The sequence below is a fragment of the Lycium ferocissimum genome, unplaced genomic scaffold, assembly GCF_029784015.1.
Source record: "Lycium ferocissimum isolate CSIRO_LF1 unplaced genomic scaffold, AGI_CSIRO_Lferr_CH_V1 ctg4698, whole genome shotgun sequence".
In the NCBI taxonomy this organism is placed as follows: Eukaryota; Viridiplantae; Streptophyta; class Magnoliopsida; order Solanales; family Solanaceae; genus Lycium; species Lycium ferocissimum.
In genome coordinates this window covers 7,844-17,553 of record NW_026725748.1, presented here as the reverse complement: position 1 = coordinate 17,553, position 9,710 = coordinate 7,844, and the positions used below count along the sequence as shown (strand labels likewise).

At 35.3% G+C, this 9,710-nt stretch overlaps 1 long non-coding RNA gene across 4 annotated transcripts; it reads right to left on the bottom strand.

The window, feature by feature from the left end:
- Positions 1–2,485: 2,485 nt before the first annotated feature.
- LOC132044518 (uncharacterized) lies at positions 2,486–8,062 on the bottom strand. 4 transcript variants are annotated; one of them, XR_009412210.1, is made up of 8 exons: positions 6,550–8,062; positions 6,200–6,256; positions 6,051–6,118; positions 5,912–5,977; positions 5,736–5,807; positions 5,581–5,643; positions 5,410–5,478; positions 2,486–2,865 (listed from the first exon to the last, which is right to left on the bottom strand). It is a non-coding gene; the product is annotated as an uncharacterized LOC132044518 (long non-coding RNA). The 4 variants fall into 4 exon arrangements; XR_009412208.1 differs by having other exon boundaries at positions 2,490–2,865; positions 5,410–5,484; XR_009412207.1 differs by lacking the exon at positions 2,486–2,865 and adding an exon at positions 5,049–5,330 and having other exon boundaries at positions 5,410–5,484.
- Positions 8,063–9,710: the final 1,648 nt, after the last annotated feature.

Genomic DNA, 9,710 nt, shown 5'->3' with positions numbered 1-9,710 from the left:
ATTTCTAACATATAATTATATGGAAGTACATAATTTTACGGCAACTTATATAAAATAAACACATATACATCGTCGAGCACATTTGAATCCGTTTGTGATAAAGGTGCCTTAATTAACATCTCCATCTTAGTCTACATTCATATGTAAATTTAATTAGTTAAGCATTATCAAATAACTAGATTTTAGAAACTAATACTTAATATTTAAATTCGCTTAAAATATTACCATTTTGAATTTAGTAAAGCTCTGCAACTAATTTCAAGTAACAACAAGTTTTTGACAATTTCATGATGGAACTTTTATGCTTGGTGATTAGAAATTTTAGTAGGTGTACTTGGCGATTAGGAATTTAGTATTAGGGATTTAACGCTAAATAAGAAAAATATGTAAGATACTAAGACTAATTCGATTCCTATTTTTTTACTTCTTTTTTCACAATTTTCTTTTAAATTTCAATCATGAATACAACTTCTATACTTGGTGATTAGAATTTAACGTTACATGATTAAAGTAATGTGTAAGATACTAAGACTTATTTGGTAATCACTATTTCTAGATTTTACTTCTTTTTTCACTATCTTCTTTTAAGGTTTTAATTAATCTAAATAGCCTTTTGGCCCACGGGCCGGCCTCGGCCCAGCCTCGGTTAGGCCTCAAGGGCCAGCGGACTGACTTGGGCTGGGTTTATAAGCCTCAGTTTAATGGGCTTAAAAAATCCTACCCCAGTAGCGGATTGGGTTGGGCTGGCCTCAAGGGCCAAGCCCATTTTGATGGCTCTGTTTTCAATGTACATATACAATAAAAACCAAACAACTTAAGCTTCTATCCGAATTAAGTTCTCTCAGTTTCAACACAAATTAAAAAGAACTCATCAAATTAGTTTGAAGAAAAATTCGGACAGAAACCGCAAACACATTCGCAAGAGACAGCAGCAATAAAATCTTCAAACTCTCTTTTCAGTCTTATAATTTAACGAGAGAAGTAATTGCGACAAACAGTAAATAGAGACTCTCCCTTACACAAGACTTGGGAACAACTAACCCTAGGCTCTGATGCCATTGTTAGTAATTAATAACGGGGCAAGAACAACGAATTGCGTACCTCTTTGTTGCAGCGGAAGTCGTTGTAATTACCACCGAAAGAATTGTCACAAGTCCAACCTCGATTCTCCAGGAATCGAAGTTAGTATTCCACGAAGTAAATGCCTTTTCTATATGTGTATTTTTAGGGAGATTGAGAGAAGAAGAAAATTTTGCATATATATCATATATGCGTTGTTCTGCTCTTTTTAAGAAGAGAGGCAGAGGTTATAGAGAAGAAACCTTTCTATATTATCCACGTAATACAGTTTCTCCTTAGTGGGGTTAGTTGATTTAAAATATAACTTCTCACATAATAACTTCTTTTAGTCTTTATCTCTACTAACCGGGTCGGGTCAGCCCACATGGAGCGACCCGCGACCCAATATCCAATAGAGAGTAAAATCATTCACTATTAAATTCTTTTGGGGATAAATAGCACATACCTGCTCCTGGACTATACGTCTCTAGCCATCCCTTTATTCCAGTTAGTCAAGTTAGGTCTTAATGCATAACTTTATATTCCAAAGTTAGTTAAGTTAGGCCTTAAGGCATAATTTTATATTTCAAAGTTAGTCAAGTTAGGCCTTAAGACATAACTTTATATTTTAAAGTTATTCATGTTAGGCCTTAAGGTGTAACTTTGGATTCCAAAGTTAGTAAAGTTAGGTCTTAAGGCCTATCTTCAGTCAAGTTAGGCCTTAAGGAATAACTTTATATTTCAAAGTTAGTCAAGTTAGGCCTTAAGGCATAATTTTATATTTCAAAGTTAGTCAAATTAGACCTTAATGCCTAAGTTTATATTCTAAAGTTAGTCAAATTAGGACCTAAGACATAACTTTAACTTTCAAAGTTAGTCAAATTAGGCTTTAAGGAATAGCTTTATATTCCAAATTTAGACAAAAATTTATATCCCAAAGCTTGTCAAGTTCTGCCTTAAGGCCTAATTTTATGTTCCAAAATTAGTAAAGTTCTGCCTTAAGGCCTAATTTTATATTCCAAATTTAGACAAAATTTATATCCCAAAGTTAGTCAAGTTCTGCTTTAAGGCATAATATTATGTTCCAAAGTTAGTCAATATTTTATATCCAAAAGTTAGTCAAATCTGCCTTAAGGCCTAATTTGATGTTCCAAATTTAGTCAAGTTTACGCCTTAAGGCCTAATAGTATATCGCAAAGTTAGTCAAGTTCTGCCTTATAGCTTAAGGCAAAACTTGAGGCAAAACTAGTTGCATTTTCATATAAAAAAAATAAATTGAATAATAATCAAGCAAAGTTTGCCCTATTGAGCAAAACTTGTAGGTGTATATAATAAAAAGTTATGCCTCCAGGCAAAATAGTTGAAAATAAATCTTGTCTTATTAATTAATAGCTTAAATTTAAGATTATACACAATAAACAAATTCACTGTTTCCACCATCATATATCATAGCAACTACAATTGATTTCATCACCCACCACCACCAAATTCATTACCTACCACCAAATTCATTCTTCCACCACCAAAAATCACAGCACATACCATATATTTTATCACCCACATTATCACTTCAATCAACAAAAAACAATTGAATTTCAAAGTGTTCTCTTGTATCCAAATGGAGTTCGTGACCCAGCAAAAGCAACAAAATGAGTTCTCAATATGGTGACACTTTCATATTACAAAACGCACGTGCTTAAATTATTTCCTTCAGATCTAACAATATGAAGTTAGATGTTAGAGATAAGTTGATGACAACATTTGAAATCCACCATTGTTGATACTTGGAGTTCTTGGGTTTGAAATCTAAAGGAGGAGAGAAGGATGAAGTTGGGGAAGAAGATGAATTGGAGAAGAAAACTAAGCTATGTGGGATGGGCATAGTTTTCTATGAAACCTTGCATTGGGAATTTTTTCTATGAAGCCTTGCATTGGGAATTTTTTTTTTTTTTTTTTACTCAGCTGGGATGCTACAAAAGTTATGTCTCAAGGCACAACTTTACCTCGAATAGGCATAGTTTGCTATGAAATCTTGCCTTGCGATTTTTTTTTTTTTTTTTTTTTTTTTTTATTCGGCTGGGGTTCGAACCCAGAACGTCGGGTATTTTCGACCACTTTTTTAGCGGATGGGCAAAAGTTAAAGACCACCAGTGGCGGACCCAGGATTCAATGGTCCTGGGTGCTCACCTTAAAATCAGCAAAAAATATATTGCTTTGAGTAGGATTTGAACTCTACTCCTTCATGGCTTAGCCTAAAGCCTACAACCTTTCAACCAAAGCACCAAGATCTTTAATTGCTTGTTGGGTGCTATTTATTATTTTATACCATAAATTCAATATTTTCTATATGTCAACATAGAGTATCCGCCATGGTTAATGGGTGCTCGAGCACCAAAAATTGATACATGGGTCCGCCCCTGTGGAAGGAGATAACAATGAGATTTTAGTCGTCGGATTTCAAAAGCAAGCAATAAAACTATGAGATTTCAGTCGCTGAGGAGCTCAAAGTAGGCAATGGAGTGAGCTCAAAAAGTCAATAACGGCGAATTTCAATCATCGGAGACAACTCAAAACAAGCAATAGCGATGATATTTCGATGCTTTGAGAGAGCTCAAAAGCCAGAAATAACGATAAGGCTACCAGAAAGAGTCAAAATGCGGAAGTAATCATGAAATATCCATCGACGATAAAATGTCGTCTATCGAATATGAGAAGGCTGGAGGAGAAAAATCTAATATTCATGATCGCTTTGAAGGTGTTTCCTGTATTTTAACTTATATTGTCATTGATTATTGGTTGATATATGTGTGTGCGTGTGTGTGTGATCAACGTATAAAAATGATGTAACTCATCTTTTGAATTTTGTTTGTTGCCTAAGTTTTACATATAAATTACATACTTTTGCATGTTTTGATGCCTTTATCGACAAATATTTACCTTACTTATAGAAAATATGTAAATTGTACATCCTTCTTTACTTTCATGTGATTATGCTGGCACTTAGTTTGTTCATTTTTTTAATTTTTTTATTTGTCGGACGTATGGAATGACACATGGAGCAATCAGAAGCGTATGTCCTTTTTGCAAATCTATCATGATTCGTGACAAACAAATTTTATGTGTTCAGGAGGCATTTATGCAGTGGCTGATACAGGATTTTAATGTCGTGGGTGCTCATCTTCCTTTACCGTAAAATTGATACCGCTCATAAAGTGAAGCGCAAAATTATTTGAACACAATAATAGAAAGAGCTAACTAAGAACACTAAGAAAAAGTTAAAAACTAAACGTAAAAAATGAAAAAAAAAAAGTCTAAAACAAAGAAGAATAAATATTTTGGAGGAAAAAAAAAGGAAAAGTCAACTGGAACAACTGAGAAACATGAGATTTTTAAGTTATTTAAGGAAAAGTCAAGGAATAAAACGAAGAGGAGAGCTCTTAAAAACTTGTGGTAAGAGGGAATTGAACCCTCAACCTGACCCAACTGTGCAACTTCAACTTGCACACTGAACCAAAGCACTCACCCTAACTTTTGAACAGTGGGTGCTATTCAGCCTATATATCCTATTTGGAGAAATTCCTATGTATAAAATATAGTTCCTGTTCGGGTTAATGGGTGCTCGAGCACCGTACCACAACAAGTGGGTCCGCCCCTGAAGACCACCCCGAAATAAGGGCATTCTTGCGAATTGCCCTTGGCGGTATTGGGTACCTTTATTATCCTTAAGTTCTTGGTTTTACCAATTAAATTCGTCATACCTTTGAGGAAATTTGCATTTTTAAGAGACCTTGCTATTAAAATTGGTAAATGAACAGATTATATTCTGAAGTATGACGACGGAACTATGACTAGTCAAGATATAGAAACAGATGACTCAAAGCATTCAACTGTTGGTCTTCTGTTATTGAACGAGCAACAAATTAATGTTAAAATGCAATCAACCCAGAACTCTGGAATTGAACCCGTAGGTACTCTCAGACACAAAGGCAGAAAACAGAAACATTTCTTCTCATATCACGGGACCATATGTTGCATCCAGAAACAAAAGAAATATTGAAGTTCTTATTGATATTTATCAGGAGACTTCAGTAATTAACGTACAATTATTTCCCCTTCTACATTAAACATGCTTAGGCATTGATAACTTTTAGAGTAATCTTAATTTCCTATTCAGCTAACTTCCTAAGGCGATAAATTAAGCATTGTTTCCAATCCTGCCGAGAGAAACACTAATCCTGCTTATGTTTTCCCGTGACACTGGTTGAATTGTCCTACAGTAGGGAGCGAGAGTGAAATTTGAACCCACAATAAACATGAAATAACCAAATATATTGACTAAATAAAACATACGATATCAGATGAATTTCCCTGAATGTCAAAAGAAGTATGCAGCAGTGGCGCTCTGAAGCTAAGTTGTCCCTGCAACTGCAATTTACTATGAGCTAACGTGTACTAGCAAATTTGATCAATGGGCAAAATTGATTCAACAAAATTACTAGGTTTAGGTATTTGTATTCATACCAGTCCTTGAATACTTTGAGCAGAGTAATGACCGCCATGGGCTAATATATAATTCAAGTTTCCCTGCGAGAGCGGCGAGTAAAAGGGAAACCAACAATTTAGTCCACTCCGAGTATCTTCTCATCATCAGGTTCCTGATAAAATAGTTGCCTTACCAGAACGTTTTGTGAGGCTTGATGATTTCTCTAATAGCTATCTTGTAACATAGAAAAAGAACTCAACAGACCCTGAAAAAATACCAAATCATTGAATGAGCTCTGTTAAGCAAATAAATTTTAAATTTTGTGGGCATGTGTTTTAAAGATTTGAATGCGGAAAAAGGATGCAGCACCAATCCATGAACGCTCTGATGAGGAACATAGTATCCGTCAATAGTTTCCATTCTGGGGCCTGGATTCTGAAGTCATATAAAGAAGGGTCAAAAGAGCTTAAACTCATGTAAATTGTGGGCTAGCCCGGAGTTATCGTACCATTCCTTGTACGTGCCTCTGAGGAAGAAAGCATCTTCATGAGTTGGTAGTTTTGAGTTTGATTGATCCTACAAAAGGACGAAACGGAATAAATACATGTAACCGAGCTTACAACGTGTGTGCAAAAGATAATAAGCCAAAAGATATACCATCTGCAGGCTGCTATCTTGGATACCGGTAGATAGTACTTCAACATTAGATTGAAGCTACAATACTTCAATTATTAAAACGAGATAATTATAATTTTGGACCGTTCAAAAGAATAATAGCCAGCAAATGTGTAGGTTTTGTATATGAAGTATAAATCCTCATATAATATACATATAGTATCTATAAAACATACATATAATATACATAATCAATGTATAGGTTTTGCATATTTTGGCTATACTAATTAGTTTGAGCGGACAGCGAAAAATAAAAAAATGAAAAAAAAATCCTATTGAAACGTCTCTTTTGGAACTATTACTTAACCTGCTGAAAAAAGAATTTATACTACCTTGCGCTTCTTCTGTACTTTCTTTCTCTTTGAGGACTTTGCCATGCTGCCACCTTGAATCTCTTCATCAACATTATGATTGCATTGAGAAAATGAAATTTAGAGACCGAAGCAGTCTTCACAGAGTTATTTGCATTGACACAATCATTCTTGTAGCTTTGAGTGCGTTTACAGCTGATTCATAGGTTTCCTGGGATAAAGATCCAACTTCCCCCAATTTGGCAGCAAATATGCAAAGATCATTGAGACGTTGGGTCCTATATAGAGGGTTGCTTGGAATCCGGCACGCTCTCCCTTTAATTTTTGCATCCCGTGTCCACTGCTCTAATATATACACCGGTGGGATACTGGGGACACCAGATACTTTTAGAACCGTAATTGCATGTCTACAAAGAATACCTGTATACTCAGAGAAATGGCATGAACAGACGATGCAAGATTCTCTTCCACCCCATGATACCATAAAACTCTGGTTTTTATCACGGTCATTGACTTTAAACAACTTTTCTGTTCCCTCTTCAACTTCATTCAGAATAGTGCAAGCAGCAATGCCAACAACCTCAGCTTGAAATTTCATGAATACCGAGTTTGTATAGACAGTAGACATTTGTTTCTCATAAGGGGAGAGAGTTTTTACTATAGGCTTTCTGTGATGTGTTTCAATATCAGCTTTTGCTTCCTCCTCATACATCCCATGCATGAATAGTTTGTATTGATCAATGAACCCTTTGACGTACTCTCAGACGAAATATAACTATTGAAGAAGAATGACACACTTTCAGACCGCTCAACTGTAGAGAGTCCGGCCAAGAAAGTATTCCTTATGTACACTGGAACCCATTTTGTTCGATTTTCAAACAATGATCGAATCAAGTCATCATCCCTCAGTTTGAATGAATCCACCATTTTCCACCATCGTTTTTCAAGTTCTTCTTCTTTAAGCGGCAACCACATGCATTTCTTCAACTTCTTTACAAAATCTTCAGTATTACTTATCTTATTACCAAGGTTTTGAGAAACTTTTCCCATTACATGCCACAAACAAAAACAATGTCGTGCGTCAGGAAAACCTCCCCTACTGCTTCTTTCAAGGAAATTTCATCATCAGTAATAACTACTTTAGGACTCTGGCCACCGACAGCTCTAAGCCAAGTGCGCATTAACCAAGAAAATGTAGACGATGATTCATCCCCAACCAAGGCATCCAACTAACAAAAATTGGAAATGAGGATTGACCCCTACGATGGGTAAAATGGGACTTTATATTTGTTTCTGATGTAGTAGGTGTCCAAATAAATTACATCACAAAAATGGACATAATCATTTCTACCTTTTGCATCAATCCAGAATACATTTCTCATACGTTTTTCTTTGTCAAAGTCTATAGCATAGTAAGAATTAGGTCTCTCCGCTTTCATAAGAGATAAAGTATCAAGCAGCAATTCTACATCCCCCTCATCCAATACGAGCTGCAGTCCTTTTTTCTCGTAAACAACATTAACCGACTGCTGGCTACGACTTCTTTGACCTACGACTGGCCTTTATCGTAATCCCAAATCCCACTGACCTAGCATACTCTCTGTAGAAAGAATACGCAGTATACCCTTTTGTGGCTCACTGTTGGCTATACCTTTTTCTATAACATCGACATGAACAATGTCTATGCCTATCTCATTTCCACTTCTATCAACATTCTCCACATTTTCTTCCCCGGCATGACTTACAGTTGAATCATTAATAGCACTTGTACCCCCATATACATCTGACTTTTTGTCCTGCCCCGAAGGCAATTCAAGATCAATTTCCATAGAAGCAATAACTTAAATCCCACATACGTTCATTTTTTACGAATTACATTAATAGACAAGGTAGGATAAGGTCTGCGTACACTCTATCCTCTGTCATACCAAAGTGATTATGCGGTGATATATTGGAACAAGAAAGTTAATTCAAGTATGACACATCCAATTAGAAAAGAATGATATTACGTGTTTGTGGATAGAAATAGTACACGGTGTTTGCCAAATTAGGGGATACTTTAAAAAAAAAAAAAAAAAAAAAAACTGTAACCCCTATTTGGATGGTTGTTTCCCATGGTTCATTAATGTGCGGTATGGTATGGTATAATATGGTATTGTATTATATTGTCTATCAGATTCATACAACAATAATGTTTGGATATGGATGGAGGAGAATACAGAGTAGGCTTTTTTTTTTTTTTTTTTTTTGTTTATAATTTCAAGAGAAATAATGTTGTTATTGCACTTATCTTTGACCCTCTTGAGTTTCTTTCCGTGGGAAATCTTATTTCCTCCGAACAGGAGAAAATAGATATTTGGCTCTTTACATTTTTTTTTTCCAGTTTTATGACCTTTTTACAAGAGATCTTTATTTTTAACACATAAGAGATTTGAAAAAAAAAAACACATAAGAGATATGAAAAAGTCATTTTTATCTATTCAAATTGTAAGAGGTCAAGAAATGTTATTTCCTCCGAACTTTGCTTAAAAATTAAATTCTCGATCAATTTTGAATATTGAAAGTTTCCTCCTCTTTTCGTCCCCCCTCACATATCCTATTTAATACTATCTATTTTATCTTTATGTGATATTTATATATGATTGAATCTGTTCATTATCGTGTTAAATGTTTCATGAAGTTCTCTAAGGGTCTGTTTGGAAAGCCACCTAGTAATTGGAATTGCTGTAATTACTAAGGTAGTAATTACACATTTTAGTACAACAACAACAACAACATACCCAGTGAAATCCCACAATGTGGGGTCTGGGAGGGTAAAATATACGTAGACCTTACCCCCATCTCAGAAGATAGAGAGGTTATTTCCGAAAGACCCTCGGCTCAAGAGAAAACATGATGAGAAAAGGTCAGATAAGCACAAACAGTTCAAAGCCATACGAAAATGAAACTAACGAAAGCGAAAAAGCCATGATAAAGCAGTCTAAGAAAAAAAGAAACAGTAGCTACCACAGATGAATACGATAATTGTGGTACAAGGAACAACATATGTTGCACGAATCAAGGACAAGAAAATGAAGATCAAAACTGTGAATACTAGTACGACAGGATATGTGGGACTACCTACTAGCTTTCTACCCTAATCTAAGTCCTCCTATATAAGGTCATGTCCTCGGTAAGCTGGA